Source organism: Ovis aries, chromosome 8 (assembly GCF_016772045.2).
Source record: "Ovis aries strain OAR_USU_Benz2616 breed Rambouillet chromosome 8, ARS-UI_Ramb_v3.0, whole genome shotgun sequence".
NCBI lineage: Eukaryota > Metazoa > Chordata > Mammalia > Artiodactyla > Bovidae > Ovis > Ovis aries.
Window position 1 is genome coordinate 16,043,411 of NC_056061.1, and position 17,396 is coordinate 16,060,806.

A 17,396-nucleotide genomic window follows, 5' to 3' on the forward strand; every position below is an offset into this window, starting at 1 on the left:
AGGATGATTGTTAGTATTTATTATTATCACATCTCTTCTATGATCTCTGTTCTTTCTTTCTAATGTTGGGCATTCGGGAATAATTATCTGTTTTGTTTTACATTTTTTAATTTTTTGTCTTTTAGTTCTACTACACTGGGAGAGTTTTAGTATTTGTATTTTAGTTTGACATATATGTAACACATTTGCTTTCTTTTATTTGAGTTTTAATAGCATCCTGTCTTTGTTTTTTATTTGTTAAAAATGCAATAGATATGATATCTTATCGAATGTTTCTTAGGATGTAATAAGAAGTTTTTTTTGTTTTAATCCACTTGTTGATGAATTGCCTCTGTTTTTCCTAGAGTCATTTTTTGCTTATTTTGATCTTTCTCATTCATAGTACAGGGTTTTTTTTCCTTCAGATATTTGGTGGTTCTTGCTTGTCCATTTATAGCAGCTGAGTGAGTTTTTGTCAAAGGCGGTCACTGCCCTGACAAGCTTTGTTTTCAGGTGTGTGGGTGGGGAGCTGCAGGTTATAATTTGGGACTCAAATGTCAGAGTTGCAACTCCCACACAAGCTGCCCTACTTCTTCTCAAGCATTGTATTCAATTTGTATGGAGAGGAGTGGTTACTTTACTCCTTCTTTTCTTGCCTGCTCACCCTCCCTCACCCTCCTTACTTCCCTTCTTCCTGTTCATTGTTTCTCTTTTCCTCCCTTCCTCCCTCCCTCTCCTTTCCTTTCGTCCCTCCTCCTTTTATTCTCTTCCTCCTTTCTTTCTCTCTCTCTTTTTTACCCACCTTTGGGATGAGTGTGAATGCTAGGTCATTGGACCCTTTGAGAAAGACACTCGATGAGAGAGGAGGGTGTGCGGGGACATGATATGTTTTCCCTAAAGACTTTCAATGAATTGCTTCATTTTTTTGGCCAGGCCTCACTTCTGCTTTCCACTGTAGTTGATACAGTGTACTCAGGCATCTAGATTCCACTGGGCAGATTAGCTTTCTACTGCAGCCCACTGTGTGTGCATACTTGTAGCATCTTCATTTGCTTCATTACTCACTAGTTCATCACCATTTGCTCCCCCCCACCCCAGAATTTGTTGCAATCATTTGTTGAGTGCACTGCTTTCGACCCTCTTTTTCATTGTTCATGTATAGTTATTTTTAAGTATACCTCTGTGTTATTTTTACTGAGTCTTGGGAAAAAGAGGAGATAAATGTAGGTACTCTTATCTTTCATCTTGATTTTTCTTTTTTTTTTTTGACTGAAGACAAAAATGGCTTTTGTCATTTGTCTATTTGTTCATTGAAGAAATATTTTTGAGGGCTTACTAACTCTATTCCATGCACTGAAAATATAATGATAAGCAGAACCAGAGAGTTTTTCTGTGCTGGTAAGGATGCCAAAGCGGGCAGATAAGAGCAAGGATGTGGCCTAATCTTAAAGGGCAGGTTCCCTGAGAAAGTGAATTTGAGTTAAATTCTGAGGATAGCTGAGAATGAGGTGATTGTATTAAAATGGAGTAGGAGGAAGTATGTTCTAGAAGAAGCAAAAGTATTTACAAAGGGAGATAAATTCGGATGTTAGGACAGTCGCCCAGTTCAGGAATGTTGGTTGTCTGAGCTAGGACTGCAGAAGTGGAAACGGACAGCAGTTGAGAGTTATTTAGTGGTCTGGACAATGCAGTGAAGAGCAGGGAAGAGGCAGTTTTTAAGGATGACTTTCAAGTTTCACGTTGTCGTAGCCTAAATAAACGGGAGCTGCGGAAGAAGCAGACTTGCGGGAAAGAACGTGGCGGTTCCGAACATGTTGAGTTGAAGTGTCCTTGAGATATGCAAAGAGAGACGCTGAGCTGGCTTTTTTTTTTTTTTTTTTTTAATTGGGGTATAGTTGCCTTACAGTGTTGTGTTACTTTCTGCTGTACAGCAAGGTGAGTCATCTATATGTATACGTGTATCTCCTCCCTCGTGGCCCTCCCCTCGCCCACTCCCCGCCATCTAGGTCACTACAGAGCACTGAGCTGAGTTCCCTGCACTATGCAACAGGTCCCTACTGGCCATGTGCAAACCATAAATGCTGGGGAGGGTGTGGAGAAAAGGGAACTCTTGCACAGTCACTATGGAGAACAGGATGGAGGTTCCCTACAAAACTAAAAATAGAGCTAGCGTGATCCAACAATCCACTCCTAGGCATATGTCCAAAGAACATGATAGTTCAAAAAGACAAATGCCACCTAGTGTTCACCGCAGCACTATTTTCAGTAGCTAGGACATGGGAGCAGCCATCCACAGTGGAATGGATAAAGGTGCGGTACATTTATACAAGGGAATATCGCCGAGTTGGTTTTTGAGTATGTAGATGTATTATATAAGCTCTGTATTGAAAGGAAAGGTGAAAGTGTTAGTCGCTCAGTCGTGTCCAACTCTCCAGACTCCTCTGTCCATGGAAATCTCCAGGCAAGAATATTGGAATGGTTAACATTTCCTTCTCCAGGGGATTTTCCTGACCCAGAGATTGAACTGGGATCTCCCACATTTCAGGCAGATTCTTTATTGTCTGAACCACCAGGGAAGCCCAAGATCTATATTACAGATACTAATCTGAAGTGGGTGGCATATAACTACTAACTGAGACTTTTAGTTTTGAATGAGACTAATTAGGGAGAGAGTATATGGTGAGAAGAGATGAAGACATAGAGTTTTAGTCTTGATAAAGTTTTTTCAGTATAACATAGTAAGAGTAAGGAGTGTTTTCTCATTAAAAAATTGTGTTTATAAGTAATATTAATTTTTCCTAAAAAATAAGTTGAATATATGCCAGAAAGACACAGTTGAATATTTAAAATGTTTACCCGTAGAAAGTAATGTAACATTAATTTTTAATTAATTTTAATTTATTATTTAATTTATAATAAATTTGTAATTTATAATTAAATAATTTATTTAATAAAATATATAGTATATATTTAATTAGTTAAATATATTAATATAATATAATTAATTTACATAAATATTATAATTAGACAATTTATTGTTTAGTTTATTATTTAATTTTTAATTTAACAAATTCTGCTATAGAGAGGCTATGAGACCCAGAAAGATATTTGATAAAAATGTTTGGTGATGAAATTAAATTCTTTTTCCTTCTCTTTTTTGGTATGGAGAATAAAAGAGAGGAAGGTTTTTCCTTGTATTTTAAACTTTTTGTTGGTAACATATGTGTTACATTAAAATTTTTTTTTCTTGTTTTTTTTTTTTTTTTAATTTTTATTTTTAGTTTATTTTGCTTTACAATACTGGTGTTGGTTTTGCCATGCATTGACATGACTCAGCCACGGGTGTACATGAGTTCCCAATCCTGAATCCCCCTCCCATTTAATTTTAAATAAATAATAGACTTTGGTTTAATGTTCGAAGAAAATCTAGCTGTCGGCTTTCCAATTTATTAAGGGAAACTAGGAATTTGCCTAGGTGGTTCAGGGGTAAAGAATCTGCCAATGCACAAGATGCAAGAGACGCGGGTTTGATTCCTGGGGTGGGAAGATCCCTTGGAGTAGGAAATGGCAACCTACTGCAGTATTCTTGCCTGAATAACCCCATGGACGGAGGAGCCCAGCGAGCTATAGTCCAGGGGGTCGCAAAGAGCTGGACATGACTGAGCAACAGAGCAGACACACATGTAAGGGAAATTAGTTTAAATTACGTTCAAGAAAACATTTTTAGTAACTGCAAAAATGAGTATGCTAGATTTCAACTGGCATCTACTTCATCTTGATAAGATTGGAAGTCATATTTCCGTAGGAATTCCTGAAAATCATCTCAGGTAGATGAAAATATTATCTATGTTTAATTTCAATGATGACATTGTCCACTCAGCTTCTATTACCAATACTATGTTCATTATAAATTTTACATATTTCCCCTAGATGGTGCACAAAATACAGCTTCTTTTGTTGTTGGAAAATCAACAGAAAATCCCTAAAGCTTTTCTTGATTTTATCTTGCATCTGAATAAAACTAAATCTTCTCTATCTATATACTCTAATAACTGAGATGACATTTTGTCATATCTTTGAGATAGTGGCATGTATATAATAACTGTTTGGAGTATACTAAAATGCAGGTATATATACATTTTTCCTTGGTATTATTATAAAATTAATTTCTAGCCCTCAATGAAGAAAAATTTAATATATCTTATCCATTTCTTTCAGCTTTTCCAAGTGAATGGTAAGTATCCAAATATTATCACGTGACATCATCAAGCGTACAACTATCGACATAGAATGCAAACTAGGTCTAGATTCAGGTACTTCAGACTAGCTCTTGGAGGTATGTACTGCTACTGACATTAAGCCGCTCCCATCCCTTCCCTAACATCAGTGAAAGATACAGAACGTCTGAATGCCTGATTTACACAGTTTGGATTAGTTTTCCTCTGTTAGTTGCATAGGACAGAAGCTACCACAAGAGTGCAGGGCAGGCTTTTGCAAGAAATGATAAGGTAAGTGGATTGGTATGGCTAGACAAGAGTCCCTTTTTAGGTGTTAATCTGGGTTTTAATTTTTAAAACAGCATTGTTTTTCTAAAAGAAGTAGCAGTGTTCAAATAACCCTAAAATGTTTCTGTATTACACCTGAATAATTCTATAAGATTGCATTTTGTTTTCTTTTGAATGACTAATAGACTCAGAAGTTTAAGACTAAAACTTAATATAAAACTCATTACTTAAGTAAGGTCCATGTTTTTCAAATTAGTATCTTCTTTGTTGATCTCTCTGTGGTAGATAATGTGGTGCAGGTAATTTGTGAGCAATCCATTTTTAGGAAATATGAAGTATTACTATTACCATGATAAACATTTCTTGAGACCTACCTATTCCAGGGTCTAATATTTTCAGCAAGACTTTTCTAAATCCCAAATCCATAGTGTAGACAATAACTAAAATACTTCTGGAGTTCAGAGTTCTGTTGAGACCTCAGGCCCTCTGTTGAGCCTTGAAGAAATGGGATGAACAAAGGTTCAGAGGAAGAAATTCCTTCTTTCCCCTTACTTTTCCCTTTAAGTTTCTTCCTAACCATTATCCTCCTGATCAATAGAAGAAATTCATGATATTCAGATCATAGAAGAAATACATGGTAATACAAAAGAAAGTTAAATAATACAGAAGTGGATAACATAAAAAAATTCCCCCTTCTTATTCCCAGCTCTTCCTCACACATTGCCTAGAGGTAGCCAGTGTTAAGACCTAGCTGAGGGTATTCCCTGATATTTTTATACATAAATATTCATATATTTTACACCAATGAGATATAACCACTCATCTATTTGCAACTTGTTCTTTTTATTTTTGTTTAAAAAAATATTTATTAAGAGATTAGAAGATTATATTAGTAAGCTCTACAATTCTAACGGTCTTTACACAAAAAATGATCTCTCTCTTAATGTACTAACAATATTCAGCCTTCCATTCTAGTAAGACTTGCACAGCTGTGAGCACAGAAAGAGTGCCTGCATATTTATTAGAAATTTTTTTATTTTGGCATAATTATATATTCACAAGAAATGGCAAAGATATGTACATGAAGGTCCCATGCACCCTTCACTTACTCCTCCCCTATGTTATCATCTGTAGTACAGTGTCAAAACCAGAAAATTGATATTGGTACCGTCTGCAGAGTTTATTCAGACTTTACTAGCTGTATATGCAACCATTTACGTGTGAGTGTGTTTGGATGTGTACTTCAATGCAATTCAATCACAAATGCAGCTACCTGCAGTTACCACCAGAAACATAGTACAGAACTTTCTGTCACCACAAGGCTCCCATGTCCTGTTACACTTGCAACCTCAGTCTCTCATCTTTGGCAATCACTAACCTGCTCATCTCTATAATTTTATTTCATAAATGTTCTATAAATAGAGTTGTGTATAGTGGGCTGCAAGGAGATCCAACCAGTCCATTCTGAAGGAGATCAGCCCTGGGATTTCTTTGGAAGGAATGATGCTAAAGCTGAAACTCCAATACTTTGGCCACCTCATGCAAAGGGTTGACTCATTGGAAAATACTTTGATGCTGGGAGGGATTGGAGGCAGGAGGAGAAGGGGACGACAGAGGATGAGATGGCTGGATGGCATCACTGACTCGATGGACATGAGTCTCAGTGGACTCCGGGAGTTGGTGATGGACAGGGAGGCCTGGCATGCTGTAATTCATGGGATTGCAAAGAGTCAGACATGACTGAGCGACTGAACTGAACTGAATTGACTGATAGTTTTAAACTTTTGAGATTTTTTTTTTAATGTCGCATAATTCCCTTGGGATTCATTGATGGTATTTCAGCAACTTTTTCTTTTTACTTAACCATGCATCATAAATAATTTCCCATATTAGCACATATAGGTCAATTATATGTATTTGTTAGTTTCCAAAAGTGCAGTGTACCATTGTGTAGATGCATCACAGTTTATTTAGTTGGTGAGTGAAGTGAAAGTCACTTAGTTGGAATTTTCCAGGCAAGAATACTGCATTGGGTAGCCTATCCCTTCTCCAGGGGATCTTTCCAATCCATGAATTGAACCAGGGTCTCCTGCATTGCAGACAGATTTTTTGCCAGCTGAGCTACTAGAGAAACCCCATTTAACTGGTCACTTATTTGTTATTTGACCTCTGGATTGTTTCCTAGGTAATATTTTGAATAGTAAGTAAATTTGTATATATGTATGTGTGCAGGCTTCCCAGGTGGCTCAGATATAAAGTGTCTGCCTGCAATGCAGGAGACCTGGATTTGATCCCTGGGTCAGGAAGATTCCCTTGGAGAAGGAAATGGCAACCCACTCCAGTACTCTTGCCTGGAAAATTCCATGGACAGAGGAGCCTGGTAGGCTCCAGTCCACGGGGTCACAAAGAGTCGGACATGACTGAGTGACTTCACGTTCACTTTCGTGTGTTTGTGTTCAGTTCAGTTGCTCAGTCGTGTCTGACTCTTTGCGATCCCATGAATCGCAGCACTCTAGGCCTCCCTGTCCATCACCAACTCCCGGAGTTCACTCACACTCATGTCCATAGAGTCAGTGATGCCATCCAGCCATCTCATCCTCTGTCATCCCCTTCTCCTCCTGCCCCCAATCCCTCCCAGCATAAGAGTCTTTTCCAATGAGTCAACTCTTCGCATGAGGAGGTCAAAGTACTGGAGTTTCAGCTTTAGCATCATTCCTTCCAAAGAAATCCCAGGACTGATCTCCTTCAGAATGGACTGATTGGATCTCCTTGCAGTCCAAGGGACTCTCAAGAGTCTTCTCCAACACCACAGTTCAAATGCATCAATTCTTCGGCGCTCAGCCTTCTTCACACTCCAACTCTCACATCCATACATGACCACAGGAAAAACTATAGCCTTGACTAGACAGAACTTAGTCGGCAAAGTAATGTCTCTGCTTTTGAATATGCTATCTAGGTTGGTCATAACTTTCCTTCCAAGGAGTAAGCGTCTTTTAATTTCATGGCTGCAGTCACCATCTGCAGTGATTTTGGAGCCCCCCAAAATAAAGTCTGACACTGTTTCTACTGTTTCCCCATCTATTTCTTATGAAGTGATAGGACCAAATGCCATGATCTTAGTTTTCTGAATGTTGAGCTTTAAGCCAGCTTTTTCACTCTCCACTTTCACTTTCACCAAGAGGCTTTTTAGTTCCTCTTCACTTTCTCCTGTAAGGATGGTGTCATCTGCATATCTGAAGTTATTGATATTTCTCCTGGCAATCTTGATTCCAGCTTGTGCTTCTTCCAGTCCAGCGTTTCTCATGATGTCCTCTGCATGTAATTTAAATAAGCAGGGTGACAATATACAGCCTTGACATACTCCTTTCCCAATTTTGAATCAGTCTGTTGTTCCATGTCCAGTTCTAACTGTTGCTTCCTGACCTGCATACAGATTTCTCAAGAGGCAGGTCAGGTGGTCTGTTATTCCCATCTCTTTCAGAATTTTCCACAGTTGATTGTGATCCACACAGTCAAAGGCTTTGACATAGTCAATAAAGCAGAAATAGATGGTTTTCTGGAACTCTCTTGCTTTTTCGATGATCCAGTGGATGTTGGCAATTTGATCTCTGGTTCCTCTGCCTTTCCTAAATCCGTGAACATCTGGAAGTTCACGGTTCACGTATTGCTGAAGCCTGGCTTGAAGAATTTTGAGCATTACTTTACTCACATGTGAGATGAGTGCAATTGTGCGGTAGTTTGAGCATTCTTTGGCATTGCCTTTCTTTGGGATTGAAATGAAAACTGACCTTTTCCAGTCCTGTGGCCACTGCTGAGTTTTCCAAATTTGCTGGCATATTGAGTGTAGCACTTTCAGAGCATCATCTTCCAGGATTTGAAATAGCTCAACTGGAATTCCATCACCTCCACTAGCTTTGTTCGTAGTGATGCTTTCTAAGGCCCACTTGACTTCACATTCCAGGATGTCTGGCTCTAGATGAGTGATCACACCATCATAATTATCTGGGTCATGAAGATCTTTTTTGTATAGTTCTTCTGTGTATTCTTGCCACCTCTTCTTAATATCTTCTGCTTCTGTTAGGTTCATACCATTTCTGTCCTTTATCGAGCCCATCTTTGAGTGAAATGTTCCCTTGGTATCTCTAATTTTCTTGAAGAGATCTCTAGTTTTTCCCATTCTGTTGTTTTTCTCTATTTCTTTGCATTGATCGCTGAGGAAGGCTTTCTTATCTCTTCTTGCTATTCTTTGGTACTCTGCATTCAGATGCTTATATCTTTCCTTTTCTCCTTTGTTTTTCACCTCTCTTCTTTTCACAGCTATTTGTAAGGCCTCCCCAGACAGCCATTTTGCTTTTTTGCATTTCTTTTCCATGGGGATGATCTTGATCCTTGTCTCCTGTACAATGTCATGAACCTCATTCTGTAGTTCATCAGGCACTCTATCTATCAGATCTAGGCCCTTAAATCTATTTCTCACTTCCATTGTATAGTTGTAAGGGATTTGATTTAGGTCATACCTGAATGGTCTAGTGGTTTTCCCTACTTTCTTCAATTTAAGTCTGAATTTGGCAATAAGGAGTTCATGATCTGAGCCACAGTCAGCTCCTGGTCTTGTTTTTGTTGACTGTATAGAGCTTCTCCATCTTTGGCTGCAAAGAATATAATCAATCTGATTTCGGTGTTGACCATCTGGTGATGTCCATGTGTAGAGTCTTTTCTTGTGTTGTTGGAAAAGGGTGTTTGCTATGACCAGCACATTTTCTTGGCAAAACTCTATTAGTCTTTGCCCTGCTTCATTCCTCATTCCAAGGCCAAATTTGCCTGTTACTCCAGGTGTTTCTTGACTTCCTACTTTTGCATTCCAGTCCCCTATAATGAAAAGAACATCTTTTTTGGGTGTTTGTTCTAAAAGGTCTTGTAGGTCTTCATAGAACCATTCAACTTCAGCTTCTTCAGCATTATTGGTTGGGGCATAGACTTGGATTATTGTGATATTGAATGGTTTGCCTTGGAAACAAACAGAAATCATTCTGTCGTTTTTGAGATGGCATCTAAGTAGTACATTTCAGACTCTTTTGTTGACCATGATGGCTACTCCATTTCTTCTGAGGGATTCCTGCCCGCAGTAGTAGATCTAATGGTCATCTGAGTTAAATTCACCCATTCCAGTCCATTTTAGTTCACTGATTCCTAGAATGTCGATAGTCACTCTTGCCATCTCTTGTTTGACCACTTCCAATTTGCCTTGATTCATGGACCTGACATTCCAGGTTCCTAGGCAATATTGCTCTTTACAGCATCGGACCTTGCTTCTATCACTAGTCACATCCACAGCTGGGTATTGTTTTTGCCTTGGTTCCATCCCTTCATTCTTTCTGGAGTTATTTCTCCACTGATCTCCAGTAGCGTGTTGGGCACCTACTGACCTGGGGAGTTCCTCTTTCAGTATCCTATTATTTTGCCTTTTCATACTGTTCATGGAGTTCTCAAGGCAAGAATACTGAAGTGGTTTGCCATTCCTTTCTCCAGTGGACCACATTCTGTCAGACCTCTCCACCATGACCCGCCCATCTTGGGTTGCCCCGCAGGCATGGCTCAGTTTCACTGAGTTAGACAAGGCTGTGGTTCTAGTGTGATTAGATTGACTAGTTTTCTGTGAGTATGGTTTCAGTGTGTCTGCCCTCTGATGCCCTCTTTTTGTGTGTTTGTGTGTGCCTATATATATATATATAACATATATATATAGGCATATAATCTAATTGTGTTAGATTTATAGCACAAGAATTATAACAATGCCTTTTACGTTTTTGAGAGAGTGCCCTTTAAGGGCATTTTGTGAATGCCCTTAAATTTTGAGGCCAGTAGTAGCCTCCAAACACCGAAGTAATTTGTGTTGTCAGTGAATTAGAGTGCCTTTTTCCTCACCTCCTTATTAACACTGAATGTTATCAACCTTTTAATTTTGTCTTTGTCTATCTGCTGGCTTAAAATTGTATTTCATTGTTTTAACTAATGTATCTTTAATTGTGAGTAAGGATATACCCATTTTTGTTTATTAACGATAATTTGCATTTCACTTAGGAGAAAGAAATATAAGCATACCTTCAGGGAAATATGAGCAAGGCAGCTTGTAGCTGAGTCTTTGATCTGGGGGTCAGTAGGGTATTAGATTTGAGATGTAGGTGCCAGATTGTGACAAAATGATGAAAAATTTAGTCTAAAGGCGATGGTGAGCCATTGAAGTGTTGGTGTAAAGCTGATAATGTAACGTGTCAAATCTATTGTAACTGGGAAACTAGAAACAGGAATCCAATTAAGGTGCTACCATGGTGCTTCCTGATCTAAATTGATGGGAGTCTAGACTAGGCATGACTAGGGGGTCCTGAAAAGATTGATAAGAGGCACATTCTTTAAAAAAAAAATCAATAGGAAACACCAACAACAGATTCTGTGAGAGTGGACTCCAGATTGATGTCATGACCTTGGGATAGAAGGATTGGGAAATGATGTACTTTATAGTAGAAAGAAAACTGGAGGCAACTGATTTGGAGTTTAAGAACTGGATGGAGGTATTTGCTTTTGCTTTAAATATTTTAAGTCAAAGACTTCCCTGGTGGCTCAGATGTTAAAGTCTGCCTGCAATGCAGGAGATCAGAGTTCCATCCCTGGGTTTGGAAGATCCTCTGAAGAAGGGAATGGCACTCCACTCCAGTATTCTTGCCTGGGGAAATCCATGGACAGAGGAGCCTGGGAGGTTATAGTCCATGGGGTCACAAAGAGCTGGACATGACTGAGCAACTGACACACACATTGTAAATCTAATGAGTAAATATTACTCCAGGGCAGACAACGTGCTGGCACCATGTCCGTGCTTTCATATACCGTGTGTTGCTCCAAACATTTTCAGAATCCTGTTATTTTGCACTGAAAATGTTGAAAAAAATTAGAATTCATGGGGAAGGTAATGGGAAGAGAAGAGAAAAGCTGTCAGGGATTATGCAAGATGTGAGAAGGTTAAGGGTCCCCAGGTCAGCAGACCCAGCTTACAGTTTTGGCTTCTCTTTTTTTTAGCTTCATGACCCTGGGCAGTGCTTAATGCCCAAACCTTCATATCCTTAGTACCCTTCAGACTTGGTACCCTTCTCTCAAAAACAGAAATAGTATTAGCAACTGTCTCAAAGAACTGGTACATCAAGAGAAATAGTCCATGTAATAGTGGTCCTTGCATATAATAAATCTTAATTATGTTTGTTATTGCAATTATGATTGGATAAAATTGTATAAGTTTCCCAGGTGGTACTAGTAGTAAAGAATCTGCTTGCTAATGCAGGAGATGCAAGAGACATGGGTTCGATCCCTGAGTTGAGAAGACCACCTAGAGGAGGACATAGCAACCCACTCCAGTATTCTTACTTCTGTCTCCCATGGACAGAGGAGCCTGGTGGGCTACAGTCCATAGGGTTGCAAAGAGTTGGACATGACTGAGTGACTAAGCAGCAGCAGAAAAATTGTATTTTCAGTTATACCTTTTTAATTTCCCCTGAAGAGGATTCTGCCTTGTTTGCTTAGCCTCTTCCCCTCAACCACTTGCCAAAGAGATCCTGGCATTTCCAGTAAGGATTTTAGGTTGTTTGTGAGGCCAAGTAATGAGAACAGGAGCAGAAATGGAAAGGATAAAATCGGTGGGCTGATTCTTAAGGAGAAAAGTCATGGACATTTAAGATGACATCCTTCAGGATGTCAAAGTCTGTTGAAAAATTTCAGGAGCATCAGATGTTGTTTAGTCACTCAGTCATGCCTGACTGTTGCTATCCCATGGCCTAGAGCCCTACAGGCTCCTGTAGCCATGAGATTTCCCAGCCAAAAATACTGGACAGGGTTGCCATTTCCTCCTCCAGGGGATCTTCCCAACCCAGGGATTGAACCTGGATCTCTAGCATTTGCAGGCAGATTCCTTACCACTGATGCATGCGGGAAGCCCCGCATCCAGATAGAAAAGAAGAACCAGACACAAGAGGAGGCAGAAAAAAAAAAATCTCTGGGTTAAAACATTGGGAATTTAGTGACTGAGAGTTTCTGGAAACCTTGGGGGGAGTGAGAGAATTCAGGAAACAGAAATTCTACTCTGTTGTTGTGGACCATGCATTTAGATGTCCTTTTTATGTTCTTTGATGAATGTAAGTAAGGGGTTTGAATCAGAAAGCTTACATTCTGTGTCCATAGTCATGTGCTACTGATGCTGATAGTGGTGTTGCCAGGCAGGAGTTTGGTTGGGTCCAACTGGTACCAACCTATCACTAAACCCATCCATGTTTACACAGTAAACTTTTCCTTATTGCTGCTATGATTATGCTGTTCTAGGGGTCACAATCACATATCTCATTTATACAATTTTGCTGCTACTGCTTAGTTACTTAGTCTTGTCTGACTCTTTGCGACCCCATAGACTGCAGCTGGCCAGGCTCCTCTATCCTTGGTATTCTCCAGGCAGGAATACTGTAGTGGGTTGCCATGCCCTCTTCCATGGGATCTTCCCAATCCAGGGATTGAACCTGCGTCTCCTGTATTTGCCGGCGGATTCTTTACTACTAAGCACCACATGGGAGGCTTATACAATTTTATCCAATCATAATTATAATAAACTGGTGCCAACCTATCACTAAATCTTATCCATGCTTATACAGTAACTTTTCCTTATTGCTGCTGTGATTATGCTGTTTCAAGGGTCACATTGAAATATCTACTTGGGTCAGATGAATACCAGACCTGTCTGGTATGAGGCATTACGGTGCTGGTTCAACATTTAGAATCAGAGAGATCTAGAATTTGGAGGGAAGCAGTGTGTAACCTCCATCTGAGTTTTTCCTCTTAACTCTGATTCAGTTGGGACAGACAAAGAAGTCTAGCCAGGGAGAATCTAAATGTTTTATTATTGCCAGAGCTGCTGGGACACTCATCTTGGGTATGTAGCAAAAATACTGAACCCCATAAATATTGAATCCCGTAAATATCCAAACTTTCCAACCCACAGGCCTGTCTGGACTCTGGCAGGCCTCCTCCCCTGGGGCAGAGATGTAATGGTTCAGTTGTGTTAAGGAGAGAGGATAATGTGTACTCTTTGTAAATAAATTGTTCCCAAAAAGGAGGCGAGGAGGAGAAGGATCTCAGCTCTCTTTGTCTGGTTCTTGTTCCCAAACGTGTCAGGCGGGTATACTAAGTTCTCCCCATTCTCTATTTGCCACATTCCATCAAGATTGCTGGGAGAAATATCAATAACCTCAGATATGCAGATGACACCACCCTTATGGCAGAAAGTGAAGAGGAACTAAAAAGCCTCTTGATGAAAGTGAAAGAGGAGAGTGAAAAAGTTGGCTTAAAGCTCAACATTCAAAAAACGAAGATTATGGCATCTGGTCCCGTCAGTTCATGGGAAATAGATGGGGAAACAGTGGAAACAGTGTCAGACTTTATTTTGGGGGGCTCCAAAATCACTGCAGATGATGACTGCAGCCATGAAATTAAAAAGACACTTACTCCTTGGAAGGAAAGTTATGACCAACCTAGATAGCATATTGAAAAGCAGAGACATTACTTTGCCAACGAAGTTCTGTCTAGTCAAGGCTATGGTTTTTCCAGTAGTCATGTATGGATGTGAAAGTTGGACTGTGAAGAAAGCTGAGAGCCGACGAATTGATGCTTTGGAACTGTGGTGTTGGAGAAGACTCTTGAGAGTCCCTTGGACTGCAAGGAGATCCAACCAGTCCATTCTAAAGGAAATCAGTCCTGGGTGTTCTTTGGAAGGAACAATGCTAAAGCTGAAACTCCAATACTTTGGCCACCTCATGCGAAGAGTTAACTCATTGGAAAAGACTCTGATGCTGGGAGGGATTGGGGGCAGGAGGAGAAGGGGACGACAGAAGATGAGATGGCTGGATGGCATCACTGACTCGATGCACATGAGTTTGAATAAACTCCGGGAGTTGGTGATGGACAGGGAGGCCTGGCGTGCTGCAATTCAAGTGGTTGCAAAGAGTCAGACACAACTGAGCGACTGAACTGAACTGGACTGAACTGATGGAGCTACTGTTTTTGTTGTTTTTAACCCATTGGGTTAAAATCATCAAGTTTTAATGTCTTAACCATTGAGACTATGGTCGAGATTTTGCTGGCAGCCTGGTGGTTAAGATTCCATGCTTCCACTGCTAGGGGTGTGGGTTTGCTCTCTGATTGGGGAGCTAAGATTCTGGATGCTGTGCAATATAGCTAAAAAGTAAAAAAAAAAAAAAAAATTAATAAATAAAAGATACTCTGGCAACTACAATGAGTGTTATCAACACAGATGTCCCCAAATTGAATATAATTGCCTTCTCTGTATAACATTTTCAGGGAGATTCTGGAGACATAAAGTTTTGGGTCAAATTATATTGCTGAAGTTAGTGTAAAATCAAAGGACCTTAAGTCTCCCCCAATTTTTTATTCTCTGTCTGGTTCCTGGGTTGAGTCGGGTTTTCTTTAGCATCTGTGGCTAGATTTCCTTCACCAAAAAACATGTAAGAGTTGTAAGAGTCAAGTCTCCATATCCTTGTCTTTTAAAAAAGTGTTCAAATAGTTAACAATAAAAAATCATCTGAGCACCAAGCCCTCATTCACCCAGTTTAGAAAATGGGCCAACTCCCATCTCCTAGAGCATGATCCCACGCAAAAGTGTGTCTCCAGGGCCTTTTACTTAGTGTTGCCAAAGTCTAAGTAGTATTTGAGAGAAGAAAGTTACATTTTACTCTGTTTGGACTTCCTGCAGTTCCTGTCCACCCTTAGTTCTTTCAATCCTCAAATGGGAAACATGAGAGCCTAATGTCTCTTCTAGCAAGAGACAATATTGTAATTTTGTCACAGTCCCATGGCCAGAATTGGGGAGTGGAATGTATGTATACATGTGGGCTTCCCAGGTAGTGCTGGTGGTAGAGGACCCATCTGCCAATGCAGGAGACCTAAGAGAAACAGGTTTGATCCCTGGGTTGGGAAGATCCTCTGGAGGAGGGCATGATGACCCACACCGGTACTCTTGCCTGGAGAATCCCATGGACAGAGGAGCCTGGCAGGCTATATAGTCTGTGGGGTTGCAAAGAGCTGGACATAACAGAGCAGCTTAGCCCACGTGCATACACATGTATCCATGCACTCTGTATTTTTTCCTCCAAGCTTAGAAGCTATTATCGCGGCCACCTTGACCCATAGTTCTCACTTGAGGTGTTTTTCTTTACCTTCTGAGTATTTAAACTCTTTCAATTTTCATTTTCTTTTTGAATCATATGCTTCTGGTACTCCAGAGCTTAATGAGTGTGGACTCTGTTCAGAGCTACAGTCATCTGATGTCTTGTCAGCAGGCATTTTCAGACCTGTACCTGTTTTTTCCTTTTAATATGAACTCCCTAATTCCAGAGACTTGTTGGTAGGGAAGATTTGCCTGGTACCTGCCTGAGAATCAGTTTTAATAGATTTCTCAACTGAAGACCCTTCTGATAATTCTGAAACCTGTACCTCTTGGGGCCTATTCTTTAGGACATTGTACTTAGTATTTAAATGTTCCAGATCTCACGTAACATTATTTTCCCATGAATCTTTTTCTGTAGTTGTAGAATATTTGTCTCTAGTTTCACTTATCTCTACTGTTTGGTTGCATCTTCAGAGAATCTCAACTGAATTTTTAATCAATTTCTTAAGCATTTATTTGTCTTTTTTCTAATACTGTTTGCTTGATCTGTTCACTTTTTTTCTTTTTAATTTATTCTTTCTATTTCTACCCTATTCATCCAGATTATTTGTAGCTGCTAACAGTGGTATAGTGAGATTCCAGGACTGCCAAAACCTAGGTTGCCAAATATTTCTTCCCCAATATGTTTTGGCTTGATTAATCCTACCCAGGAGCTACTCTTCATCAGAACAACATCTAACTCAGACTTCGTCTGCTTTGGTCCTGCCTGACTCCACTTTAATGTGCTCCTTCTTGGCTTTGCCATCCCTGGAGTCGTAATTTCACCCATAGTTCTGGCATGTGCTTTCAGGGCACTGTACCACTCTGAAACTCACCTAATAATTCTTGGAGTATTTTACTGTGATAAATCCCTATGTTCTCCTCTCAAATCTGTGTGGATTTTTATGTTCTTTAACAATTTAGTATTGTTGTCCTCAAGAGTTTGTTTCCCAATTACATTTACAATGGGGTCAGTATTTGTAAAGAAACCACTTCTTAATAGTTTCCAGGATCTCCTTTGGGGAATCATTCCTTTTGTTCTTTTCTGAGATTTCACTTCTGTTTTCCTCTTTCAGTTGTTGTTGGGCTCTAGTAATCATCAGATATCTCTTCCTTTTCTAATGACTTCTTTAACAGCAAACAATACTGGGTGCATCTCTTTCTTTTTTATGTGTTTCTCTTCCTGCCCTCTGAATCTCTCCATTGTATTTGTTTAGCCTTTCTTCCATATTTCAGTTTTCCCTTGTGAAGATGTCTCTCTTTCTCTAGCTTAGTCTCCTCTTTTATTGGTGTCCTATTTTCTACTTGGAAAATGAGTTTGAAAAGGCAAACATGAGTAGAAGACATTGAATGCAAATTCTATCCTATAGATCACTGTAATGTGGCTGCACGCTGGAATTACTTTAGGAGTTTTAAACAAGACAAAATCTGGGGCTCATTTCCAGAGATTTCGAGTTAATTGATTTGATGGCAACTAGACATGGTGTTTTTAAATGTCTCCCTAGATGACTTTAATTCTCAAGAACAGTGAAGAATCTGAAACTTTACTCTATTTGCTAACTGAAATCTTAGTCTGCTACAGTTTCAAGGATGCTGGCCTAAGACATGAAATTCCTTAGTTAGAGATAAAGGACAAGTTATTATTCATAGAAATATTAGTA

General features: G+C 39.6%; 1 long non-coding RNA gene across 2 annotated transcripts in view; it reads left to right on the forward strand.

Moving 5' to 3' along the window:
* Positions 1-2,243: 2,243 nt before the first annotated feature.
* The window catches only part of LOC121820228 (uncharacterized), a 37,635-nt gene continuing 22,482 nt past the window's right edge, over positions 2,244-17,396 (forward strand). The window contains exon 1 of one of the 2 annotated variants that reach the window (XR_009601513.1): positions 2,244-2,326. This is a non-coding gene — a long non-coding RNA (uncharacterized LOC121820228). Of the gene's footprint in view, positions 2,327-4,163; positions 4,214-17,396 lie in introns of those variants that run through there. The other variant, XR_006060714.2, reaches the window with a different exon arrangement.